Here is a 13,493-nt window from a genome sequence, read left to right on the forward strand (position 1 = left end):
GACACACATACCCCAGTGTTTATAGCAGTGCTATCAACAATAGCGAAATTATGGAAAGAGCCCAAATGTCCATTGACAGATGAATGGATAAAGAAGATGTTGTATATATATACTATGGAGTGTTACTTAGCAATCCAAAAGAATGAAATCCTGCCATTTGCAGCAACGTGGATGGAACTGGAGGGTATTATGCTAAGTGAAATAAGTCAGAGAAAGACAGATATCATATCCACTCCTATGTGGAACTTGAGAAACTTAACATCATGGGGGAAGGGAAGGGTAAAAAAATAGTTACAAACAGAGAGGGAGGGAGGCAAACCATAAGAGACTCTTAAATACAGAGAACAAACTGAAGGTTGATGGGGAGGGGGGGTAGGGAGAGGGGAAAATGGATGATGGGCATTGAGGTGGGCACTTGTTGGGATAAGCACTGGGTGTTGTATGTAAGAGATGAATCACAGGAATCTACCCCCAAAACCAAGAGCACACTGTATACACTGTATATTAGCCAACTTAACAATAAATTATATTTAAAAAAAAACCCAGAGGTATTAAAAAAATTTTTTTAAGTAAGTTTCATACCTCATATGGAACCCAACAAGGTGGTTGAAGTCACGACCCTATGATCAAGACCTGAGCTGAGATCAAGAGTCAGACACTTAACCAATTGAGCCATCCAGGTGCCCCTAAATTTTATTTTTATCAAGATATAATTTACACATAGTAAAATTCATCCTTTTCAGCGCATGGTCCTATGAGTTATCATAAGCACCACCCCAATTAAGACACATAATATCTCCTCCCCAAATTCTCATGCCCCTGTACAGATAATCCCTAACCCCATTCATGCCTCTAGCAATTACTTCAGTTTTTCTGCCTATTCCAGAAAGTCCTAAAAACATATTTATAGAGGACTGTAGAGCAGCCATTTGATTCTACCTCTTTCACTCAACATCATGCTTTTGAGATTTATCCATTTACTACTGCTTAATATTCCGCAGTATGGATATGTTGCATTTTTTTTTTAGCCGTTTATTAGCTGAAAGATATCTGGATTGTTCTAGCTTTACAGATCACAAATAAAACTGTTATAAACATTTGTATACAAAACCTAGAGGCATTTTTATTTGAACTGTATAAGTTTTATAATTACACAGTACTTCAACCACATGCTACGTTGGCCTCCCCAATATGTTAAATTATATACATGTACACATGTACACACACACACACACAATATTTAAATAACATAAATAGCCAGGGCACCTGGGTGACTCAGTCGGTTAAGTGTCCAACTTCAGCTCAGGTCATGATCTCACAGTTCTTGAGTTAGAGCCCTGCATCAGGCTCACTGCTGTCAGTGCGGAGCCCGACACTGTCCCCCTCTTTCTCTACCCTTCCTGGACTCTCTCTCTCTCTCTCTCAAAAATAAATAAACATCAAAAAATAAACAAGATAAGTAGCCATATATACTTGCTACTTTAAAAAATGTAAAATTAGTCAAATATTTTCAGTTGTTGACTCCTGGAACATCCAGTTCAGGATCAGCAAGAGCTATCCATTTGAGATATTGAGCTTATGTTTCCCCCCATATATTCTCTTACTGACTGGTATTCACACACAGCAGTAATATAATAAATATTTCCCTTTGTTTTTGTTCCACATCACACTGACCTTATTTGCTAACCCCCTGCACTGCTCTGGACTGGGGCTGAGATCTTCAATCGTTGGCAACATGATGATTTACAACTGCCTGTCAGTGTTCCCAAGAAGTAAAGAAAAATGAGATCCTTCTGAAAATGTTATTTTGCTATTGACCAGGAAACTCTTGGTACATCTGGTGGATTTCACTTTTACTACTTGCCATTGAATTCAGAGATCCAGATTTCCAATCTTTCCCAGAATCCTAAAAAGAATGGCCTTGACAAGTGCTATGATCTCAACTGTCATGCTAGACAACTGGCTAGGACAAAGATTAAAGCTTCCCCATTGGCTGCATGGTTAAGTATCTTAGTTTTGCTCTAGAAGAGAAGCTGGCAATTGAGTTAAAATGAGCATGCTTTGCAAACTTCACACCTTGTATGTGACATCTGTAAAGCATGGACTCCAAGTTATTGGATATTTCTTGATGGCTAAAAATAATTCTTTTGCCTTGCCTTCCTGATGCTTACCATATTATTTCCTGACTGTTTAAGGGAGGAGGGAGATTTATCAGAGAAGAGCCTTTTCTTCTTTTATTTCTATACCCAAGGACTGGGTTTCTTGTTGCACATTTTCAAGTATCAGAAGGCTGAAACTCTGGGGTGCCTGGGTGCCTCAGTTGGTTAATAATCTGGCTCTTGCTGATTCCGATTCTGTGTCTCCCTCTCTCTCTGCCCCTCCCCCGTTCATGCTCTGTCTCTCTCTGTCCCAAAAATAAATAAACGTTGGAAAAAAAAAATTAAAAAAAAATGTTTCCGATTCTGTGTCTCCCTCTCTCTCTGCCCCTCGCCTGTTCATGCTCTGTCTCTCTCTGTCCCAAAAATAAATAAACGTTGAAAAAAAAAATTAAAAAAAAAATAATAATCTGGCTCTTGATTTCAACTCAGGTCATGATCTCACAGTGCATGGGCATCAGGCTCTGTGCTGACAGTGCAGAGCCTACTTGGGATTTTCTCTCCCTCTCTCTCTGTCCCTCCTTCACTTTTGTGTGTGTGTGTGTGTGTGTGTGCGCACACACACACACACACACACTCTCTCTCTCCCTCAAAATAAACATTAAAAAAAAGAAGAAGGCTGAAGCTCTGTGATTATGAGTGAATCAGATTTGAGGTTAAGTGTCCAGAAAAAAATGGGGAAAAAAACCCGTAAACAGCAATAATAATTGATGTCATTTATTGATCATGTGCTTACTCGGCTGATACTGTGCAGAGTCCTATATATTCATTACAGTATTTATTACTCGCAGAAATAACCCCATATAGTAAATGCTTTTATATTACCCCCTTTTTGTAGATGAAAACACTGAAGCTTACAGAGGTCAATGGCTTGCTTAAGATGACACAGCCAGTATATGGCAGAGCTGGGTTTGGAATATAGTTGCATTGACTCCAAACTTATGCTTATTAATGACTAACCTTTAATTGCCTCTAGGTCTGTCCAATATCCCCTGACTCTTTCATCTGTTGATAATAGTGGAATTGATATGGCCTATATGCTGGACTGAATAATTGGATTTTCTTAAGCGATTATTCATGGACCTGTGCCCCATGATGCCTTCTGTGGAGTCCATTTGTTATCTACTCCATATTTTCCCAATGTATTGCTTAATGATATTTCATTTATCTCCAGATATTAGAAAGACCATGGAGGACAGGGGTTTTTTTTAGATTAAGTTTTCATAGCTAACTGTCTTTTGGATACACAGGTGGCATTTGATTTCTGAAGCTACCTTACGTTGGATGCGGAAGTGCAAAGGAGCCAGAGAAAGGAAGGTTAAGTGTACAGGCGGAGAGCTTTGATGGGCCAGCAGCCATAACGATATGATGTAAAACCTCAGTTGCTTCCCAACTAAAATTTGAGTGACTATCATCCTTTATTTTTTTATTTATTTTTTTTTTTAAATTTTTTTTTTCAAGTTTATTTATTTTTGGGACAGAGAGAGACAGAGCATGAACGGGGGAGGGGCAGAGAGAGAGGGAGACACAGAATTGGAAACAGGCTCCAGGCTCCGAGCCATCAGCCCAGAGCCTGACGCGGGGCTCGAACTCCTGGACCGCGAGATCGTGACCTGGCTGAAGTCGGACGCTTAACCGACTGCGCCACCCAGGCGCCCCTATCATCCTTTATTTTACAGATGAGGAAACAGAAGCTCAGAAAGATGAAGAAACTTGTCCAAGGTCCCTTGGCAAATAAGCAGTGGGGGGCTTAATTTAGACTTTTGTTTCTTTTTTAAAAATTTCAGACTTTCCCTTCATTGAGCTGCTTCCTGAATTGGAGAAAGGATACGGACCCTAATTTCTTTGTGCCGTTTACTGCCAGGGTGGTGGTGACAGTGTGAAGGCAGCTCCTTAAGCACACTGAAAGGTCTATCTTTCTGAGATAAGAGAACTTTGGGAACCGGTTGTGCTTTTACTTTGGCCCAAGTGGGATGACATCAATGTCCCGTCTCAACAGAAGAAGCAAAATGGGCCAGTAGGAGGCGGGTGCAAATGAGTAAATCTAGATGTGTCCAGGTGGTATTGCTCCTATGTAATGTCGATGAAATTATATCTGGAAATATACGTTTAATGTGTGGATTAGGTTCTCAGAACTAACTGGGAAGAAGAAAATTGCAAAGAGACAAAATTATCCCTAAAAATTCCTGAGTAAGGAGACATGGAGACCGAACAATTGTCTTAAGCGTTTTCTCAGGCTGATGATGTTCCAATGTTAGAACAGATTGCTGTTTCTTCAGTGGAGCACGAGGTGAGAAGCTGGTTTGTGGGAAGGTGTCATGTGGCATGACCACCACTTCTCTTGAAGCGTCTGTAAGATGTGCACACGAGGAGAAACCCCATATGCATCTCTCCCGGGCTCAACTCATGATGGGGCAGAGTCAACACACTACTGCCATCTTCCTTTCTGCTGTGTCCCAACATCTTGCCTGCAAGGCTGACGCTTGGGTGCAGAATCAGGTATGCAAGACATGTATTGTGTGGGGCAGGAACGACAGAACAACCTAAGACTTATTTCCATAGATGCATCAGGAAGGATTTTTAGCAGCCTGGATAGTAAAAAGGGCAGAGATAGCAAAAGACACCTCTCCTCTCTTAAATGGGTGGTATGGATCGGGAGATGTCTTTTTACCTACGACCAAAGACTGCAGAAGGGAAGGAGAGAGAATAAAAAAGAGCCAAACCAGATCTTTTCCAGAGTAATTTTCTTAACATTTTATTGTTTAAAGGAAAAAGAAATTCCTCCACCAAGAATAGAGAACTTACAATGAATATATGTGTCAAAAGAGATTTTTTGTGGTCACTTAAATAATTTATGTGTTACATGGATAACCAAAGCATACAACTTTACAAGGTATTTACTATTTATGGATTTTCCCTCCCCATTTTATTGAATTGGTTTATTGAATTAGTTGCACTCACAAAGAACTGCTATGTGCTACTGAGACGCTTGAATTCGTTGAGCATTTATGGGGGAACTTTTTTATATTAGCGATTAATGTCTGGATTCAAATGCTATCAAGAGTTAATGTAAAGGGGCGCCTGGGCGGCTCAGTCGGTTAAGCCTCCCACTTCGGCTCAGGTCATGATCTCGCAGTCCGTGAGTTTGAGCCCCGCGTGGGGCTCTGTGCTGACAGCTCAGAGCCTGGGGCCTGTTTCAGATTCTGTGTCTCCCTCTCTCTCTGACCCTCCCCCGTTCATGCTCTGTCTTTCTCTCTGTCTCTCTCTCTCTCTCTCTCTGTGTCAAAAATAAACGTTGAGAAAAAAAAAAAATTTAAAAAAATTCTAGAAAAGAAAAAGAGTTAATGTAAGTTTTTTAAAAGCCTTGAAAGACATATTTCAAGAGGAGGCAGGGCTGAGAGGAAATGCCTTGGCTCTCCCTCCTGCGGTGCTATCTCATCTTCTCTGTGGCTTTGGTCCAATCTCTGGCCATCTAGGCCTTCATTTATTTGTATATTTTTTTAATGTTTATTTTTGACAGAGAGTGAGAGAGACAGAGCATGAGTGGGGGAGGGGCAAGAGAGGGAGACACAGAATTGGAAGTAGGTTCCAGGCTCCGAGCTGTCAGCACAGAGCCCGACGCGGGGTTCGAACTCACAAACTGCCAGATCATGACCTGAGCCGAAGTCGGATGGTTGAGACTGACTCAGCCACCCAGATGCCCCGGCCTTCATTTATTTATAAACAAAATGATCATTTTGTACCAAATGACCGGAATCCTTTCCAGGTATAGCACTGTCTTTTTTGGTTACATTTTGAAGTCTGGGGCTACCCATTTCAAGTCACATTTGAATATGCCATTTGAAAAAATATTACAACTTCTTTTTTTTTGTTTGTTCAGAAATACTTTTTCCACACTCTGCCAGTAGAATTGCTTGAGGGCAGATCTCTCAAATGAGGCTCCGATGGGAGAAGAGAAGGGGAAGGAAGATTTGAGCTTCACAGATTGAAAGCAGCTATTCCCCCAGCAGGCCATGCACGCAGGGAAGAGAAAAATTGCAGGGCGGAATTTAAACTAAGTGTTGGGTAGCATTTCTTAGTTTGGAAAGTGGAGCGAGGGCACAAAAATATTATTTTCAAAAACCTCTCAGCATTTCCAAAAGTGAATCCCTTGAAAAGTTAACAGGTACTTCTTACCTACTTCTGGTTTTGATTCAGCCCAGGGATATTTTATGGTCCAACATATTTGGAAACTGAGGTTGAAGTCTTTCTTTACTACAGAACTTCCGAGAGACGATAATACGTTAATGCATATTATGATTCTGCAAGCAAGAAGAAACACCCCAAGAAACTTAGAACTTCCAAAACTTCTTTGACCATGGAATATTTTCTATAATGTATTCTCAGAACTAGTGTTCCCTGGAACACAATTTGAAAATATGTTTCAGCTGTCCAGTATTAGGCAGTACAGAAAACTCGATTCCTGTAATCTGGTGTAATGGGAGAGAAAACTGTGATCTAATTAGGTTGCCATTTGAAATATCAATGACTCGGAATGCTGGGTAAGTATAATTCTTGCCACCTTCCTTCATTTGCTGAGCAATTCAAGTGACCAAAACAAGTGACCAAAAAGTAAGCTTATCCTCTCTCACAGGACCCAGCCATTATTGCTATATTGGTTCAAAACATTTATCTGCTCCCCATTGTTTTTAAAAGTAAGACGTTTAACAAGATCTTCAAGGCCCTGTGTGGTCTGGCCTGCCCTGTACTTCAGCTTGGTTTAATGCCATCTACTGCACACATGTTTCCGGGGGCTGTATAACAAATTACCACAAAGTGATGGTAGGGCCATATTCCCTCTGAAGCCCTTGCCTCTTCCAGCTTCTGGTGGACCCAGGTGTTCCTTGCCTCATGGCAGCCTAACGCCAAGTCCTGCCTTTGTCCTCACATGGCCATCTTCTTTCTCTCTGTGTGCCTGTTTCCAACTCTTATAGAGACACCAGTCACGGGGAACCTGCGTGGTTCAATCGATTAAGCGTCTGACTTCTGCTCAGGTCATGATCTCGCAGTCCGTGACTTTGAGCCCGCCCTGGGCTCTGTGCTGACAGCTCAGAGCCTGGAGGTGCTTGGGATTCCGTGTCTCCCCCTCTCTCTGCCCCTCCCTGCTTGTGCTCTCTCTCTCTTCCTCCCTTTCTCTCAAAAATAAATAAACATTAAAAAAAAAAGATACCAGTCACATTGGATTAAGGAACCACTCTACACCAGTGTGACCTCACACTAACCCCTTCCATCTTCAATGACCCTATTTCCAAGTAAGGCCACATTTTGAGGTATTGGGGGTTAGGAATCAACACATTTTTTTGAAGGATACAATCCAGCCCAGAACTATACCCTTGCTCTCTCCTTCATCAACTTCTTTAATTGCCTAGATCTCTCCCCCAAGCTCCTCATCCCAATACTTTTGCAAATAAATACTCCTCCTTTTGTTATTCCACCTTACTCCACCGAACAATTTCACCACCTCTGACCTTTCTGACAGGGTCGTTTCTCCATTTTCTAGCATCTCACAATGTATTCCAAGCACTGAGCTCACTGGTAATTTTATATGATGTCTGTAACTATTGTCTTCACATCTGTCTTCCCCATTTTCCCTTTTCATGGACAGGTGCTACGTCAGTTTCGCATTCAGGTGTATCCCTAGAACACTTAGCATAGTTCCTGGCCCAGCTTAAAACAAACTGTGCCTTAATATTTTCAGAACAATATTTTAAAATAGACAAATGAATCACTAGATCAATCAATGAAATTAAAACCTTTCTGAACAAATGTTCCAGAAAGGCATCTCTGCTACCTTTTCATGACTGCCAAAAGACACGCAGCCTAGGGCGCAAAGGGAGGGGAACAGAAACTCCCTGGGTGGCATGTTCCTCCTCACTCATGGCGGGTTGTGCCTGTGAAATTTTGCAGTTGCGCTGAAACTCCTGTCATTGTGAAAGCTGACTCTTGCAAAACAATGTAACGATCATCGCACTGCTGACTCTGAGCGCAAGATCATTTATGTAGCCGCTTTGTGGAGAGTGTATGTTCTTCCCCTGACAGGTGCTTGAAAAGAGAGTCTGTGCCATTTTCATTCAGCCAATCTCAGAGGAGAACTGAGCTCTCTGCCTGATTGCAAAGCTGGCTTTGCCTTCAAAGCCTGAAAGAGCAACAGGTGTCTCTAGCGTCAGCCTGGCAGAAGCAGGGAGCACGTTACCTTCCTCCGTTAGAAAGTCTTATCCGAAGTGGGATGCTGCATCTAGTTTCATGAGAATAATCGGACGTTGCTAGCCACAGATCCAAGGAGCATGTTAAATACAGTGAAAATCCTTCAAGAAAGTTTGGTTCGGGAATAAGGGTTTCATGGTTCTCCTGGTGGTTGAAAAAGTTTATAGCAGGGAAAGGATTCCCTGCAAATAATAACTGGCTTTCTTCTGTTCTCCTCTCTATTGAAGACCCTTCTCTAAAATCTTAGCCCTGTTCCTTTTGTTTCCCTTTTATTTAATCTAGACCCATGTTTCTCAAACTGTGGCCCATTGACAATGGAATCACCTAAAAAGAGCACGGACAAATCTTTATTTCTCCCCAGGCTTACTTAGACTTTCCAAGGTAGGACAGAGGAATACTTACTTTTTTTTCATTAAAAATTTAAAAATATATATTTATTATTTTTTGAGAGAGAGAGAGACAGAGTGTAAGTGGGGGAGGGGCAGACAGAGAGGGAGACACAGAACCCAAAGCAGGCTCCAGGTTCTGAGCCGTCAGCACAGAGCCTGATGCAGGGCTTGAACTCACGGACTGCAAGATCATGACCTGAGCAGAAGTGAGATGCTTAACCGACTGAGCCACCCAGGTGCCCCGAGGAATCCTTATTTTAAACAAAATCTACGGGGGAATTTTTACGTACCCTAACATTCAAGTACCACTTGCTTAGATTGGCAATCTATGGTAAGAGTTCTCCAATGAACATTCATGAATAAATCCCAATAGAAAAATCACATAATATTTAGGTTTTATGTTATTTAATTATTTAAATATTACTGTTTCAGCTAAAACTTTTTGAACGTAACAGAGATGTATGTACATTTAGATTCAAAAAAGCATGAAAAGTGTAATGGCAATCGTCTCGTGTACTATGCCTCCCCTTGTGTGAACAGCAGAGCAGATGGGCCATTGATCTTGACTACAACTGATGGCACTAGAAGCACATGACCTGAGCTGGGCCAATCAGATTCTCTATTTTACAAAATCGAAATTAGCCCCAAGAATAGGATTAGGAGGTGATGCAGATCTAGGGCTGTGGCTGGATTTGGAGTCATGGCTATCATCTTGTCTAACTGCACGGTGAAGTAGAGGAAGTGTTAGAAGGAAGACAGAATGAAGTTGACATGCATGCATGAGAGGAAGCACTGGTCTTTCAGGGAGGAAATTTAGTTACTGGTCGTCCAGTTCTAGGTACCAGCTCCTATTGGCAATGCACAGTATTTTCTGGTAAAGAAATGACATTTAGTTTTTGGACTCTTGTCATCCTTATAACAAAGGTTATTGTCAATAAAAATGCAGAAGGTACTCAGTGATGAACGATGCAGAGAGACTATGGAGGAGTATCACTTTTCATTGAGATTTTTTACTCAATGACGTGTTCCAGGACATGGGTCAGCCTGACACATATTTACATGTTCTGACTCAATATTAATTTTCTTCTATAATATGTTCTGATCTGGTTTCTCCTGTCATATTATCTGACAACGCTACTATTCTTAAAAGTGGATTTGCAATCAGGGACGAGAGCAAGTGGATATAACCTTTGACTACTTTATGGCATTGTCACCTAAGGGAAAATGACTCATAGGAAACATTTGTCACTAACAAGATTACACAATTTAATAAACATTCCTGAGTATGTTTTATGTACCAGCACATCTTCGTTATACAGATTTATCTGAAATAGGTCATCTTTGGTATCCTTCTAAATGAAATCACAAAACAATCCCCATAACTCAGTGTGGTGTGAATCATGAGAATCTACAAAAAAGAGAGCTCTTGAGAAAAAGAAAAAAAGTTCATCAGAAAGGAAAACTCTGAGAGGCCAGAATTGAAAGACAAGTGATGATCGTCTTGTCTCTCTTAATCCTGTATCAGGAAATCTCCTAATTACTGTCTGTAGCATTTTAGAAAAAAAAAAAACATCAAAGAAAAGTATCTATTCAAATCCCAACATCAAGCATGATGAAATTTAATGAGCCTAAAGTAATAGTAATAAGGCCTTTTCCACTGCTCTACCCCAGACAAATTCCCATTATCTTCTGTTATTTTTGACGTTTGTTCTCCTGGAAGAACACTTCAGACAAGATCTTGGGTTGGAAATGGTCAGAAGATAAGGGAAATTTTTCATTAGTTCTACTCTTCCTCTCTCTCAGAGCCATCAACTTCCAGGATGTACATTTGTTTTCAGAATGAAGAGATGGTTGTCTTAATTAGCCTCACAACTAGAGTGACAGGCTTCTTTGAATTAAAATTGCATCAAAATAGACACCACAACAGGACTCAATTATTGCATAATTGGCATGAGTTTTAGATTGCTTGGGAAGCATTAACTGACCTGTCTCCAGAGTTGGTATGAGGAAAGATGTGGGTTTCTGATGCTTGTCATGAGAACTGCCTGATATTGCTGTCAAATCCAGCACATTTCTCACTGTGGGGCACACAGGGTCTTTTAATGATGCTTCTACATTTTTTGAAAAGGGCATCCTACCACATATCATCTGGTTTGTCCTCCAGGAAACACAGTCTGCTCTGGCGTTGTTTAAAGTATGTTTCCATATAATGCAATCTAAGTGTTTTGGGGATACCTAGTACTGATTCTTCTAGACAGAACTAACAAGCATGTCTTAAATACAATTAGGTGAGAGGTTGCACTTGAAAGAGAATTCTGTACTCAGCTAAGATTGGGAAGTCCCGGAAGCTCTATTTACCTCTTGGCAAATCACAATCTATGCTGCATAGAACTGTAAACTCCGTGATGTCAGGGACTGTATCTTTCACAGTCTTTTCATATCCCTGTGTTCAGTACAAGACTGGAGTATTCGTGAAAAAAAAAAAAACAAAACATTCATTAGATGGCATAGTAAAGGTTCGGAGGAATCCTTGAATAAGAATCTGTTTACCTTTATTTAACCTACTATTTCTCCCAAAGGTTTGATCACAGAACTCTTCTGTTTTTAAGGCAACACCACATTATACCCACAGAACACAATTTGGCAAATGGTGGCCTCCATCATCATCCCTCCATGTTTTCCTAAGGTTTACCTTCTCCCTTCAGTAAAGAATTTAAAAAGTGTAGAACTGAGCCATTATTTAAACAGATACATTTGCACATCATTTTATAAAGTTACGGAAAAAGGAAACAATGGGAAAGAATTTGAAATGGCTAAGTCCTCATACCCCAGAATCAGCTATGCCACATGTCCAAGACTTTGATAATTTTCATGGACAGTGAAACACAGAAACTTCTGAGTAATCTGGGCATCCAGCTTGAAAACAAAACATAGCCATGGAAAGCTGCTCATACTCTTACAGGCTTCTGTCATTCTCTCAGACTACTTGGGCTATGTCTCCCTTCTGTGGGGGTTTAGCCACACTGCCCTCCTTTGGTTCCACCATTTTGTTCTACTCCTTTTCACGTTGGTATCTTCACACAAGCTGCTTGAAAACCACTGTCCTTCTCCCTATTCAACTAGGTAAATTTTCCTTAGCTTTCATATATGGGGTCAAGCATAATTTATTTTTCAGGGAAGAATTTCTGAATCTGTAACTTCAATGCCTTCTAAACTTGTCCATTGTAGCATTCATCATAATCTTACTCAATTAATTAGGTAATGAGTTGTTTAATAACCATCTCCTCTTTACATTGGAAGCTCCTGGAGACATGGAAGATGTTGGTCTTGGATCAGTGTGACCCAAAATCATGTGTTCGGGCACTTGATAAATATTTGTCAGATTAATTTAGACCTTATTTTGCAACTAAATAGGCCTTAGAAAACTTCACAGACCACATCTTAGCTCACACGCCTTTTTCTCAAACAGGACATTGTTCTTACTAAAAGAACAAACATAACTGTAGAAACCATTTGCATATTTAAGTACATTATGAGTGTTAGTTTTGAATAACCAACGTGGAGATTCAGTTCACTTGTACCTTTTATTCACTATGAAAATTATTCTTTTCTTGATTTCTATATCTCTGGCCAGCATTAGTTATTAAATAGTTGTATTTAATTCAACTGCAATATCTATTATGTGCTGGGTGCTGAGGATAATGAAAATGATGTTAGCAGTCCTCTTCCTCAAGGAATAGGTCAATATAGCTAAAATGGAAGAGTTCCTATGAAACTAGGGCTGATTAGCATCGAAGAGAAATTTCATTCAATTGAAGTGAAATATATTGTGGACAAAAGTGGTCTTATACAAGGTCTTTCCTTTTAATCCCCCTTTTTCTCTTTATCTCAGGATCATCAGTTGCTCTAAAGTTGCAACTAAATTATGTTCACTACAAGCAAAGTAGATTTGGTTGGTCTGGTTTCCTGGAGACCTTACTTATTTTCCATTTTCTTTCCTTCTCTTTTCTCACAATGCCTTTTAATGTCCCTGTCCAAAGAACTGAGAAACAAAAGAATGGCTGAAGAATGGCGTGAATGGAAAGAAGGAGGTAAAACCACTTAGCAGGTATTAGTAAAAAAATTATGTCATCCATATTGATTTTCTATAAGCTATTTCCATTGTTCTTTACTCTTCCTTCTTCCTTCCCTCTTTTATTCCCTCCTTTCTTCCCTCCCATCTTTCCTTCCTCCCTTTCTTCCTACCCTCTTCTTTCTTTTATCTTTCTTTCCATATTTCCATAAGTCCTTCCTTTTGATCTTCTTAGTAGATACTGGATGTGTGTTATAGCTGATGCCTCTCACCAACACTGTGAATATTGCTTTTGTGGATTCTCAAGTGCCTATATGCCCAAGAGATGTTCCAATCAAAAACTGAGTATTAAAGATGAATTATTAGCTAACTGAGGATTTCATTTACATTCCATCTGTCAAATCACATGTAAAAATTTCTCTTTATTATTGCTGTCTTTTTAATATCAAAATCTCTGCCTTTCTAATACTGAAAGCTGTAATCAAGCCATGAGGCTATAGGGAAGTTAACAAATGTAATGGGGAAAAATACCACTTCACAGAAAAAAAAAAGCCCTAATTCCAGATGGTAACCATCTTTAGAGGAATCTTAGGCATGGTTCGTTTTGCATTGGAACCTCTCCCAATTCCAAAT

Source organism: Lynx canadensis, chromosome A2 (assembly GCF_007474595.2).
Source record: "Lynx canadensis isolate LIC74 chromosome A2, mLynCan4.pri.v2, whole genome shotgun sequence".
NCBI lineage: Eukaryota > Metazoa > Chordata > Mammalia > Carnivora > Felidae > Lynx > Lynx canadensis.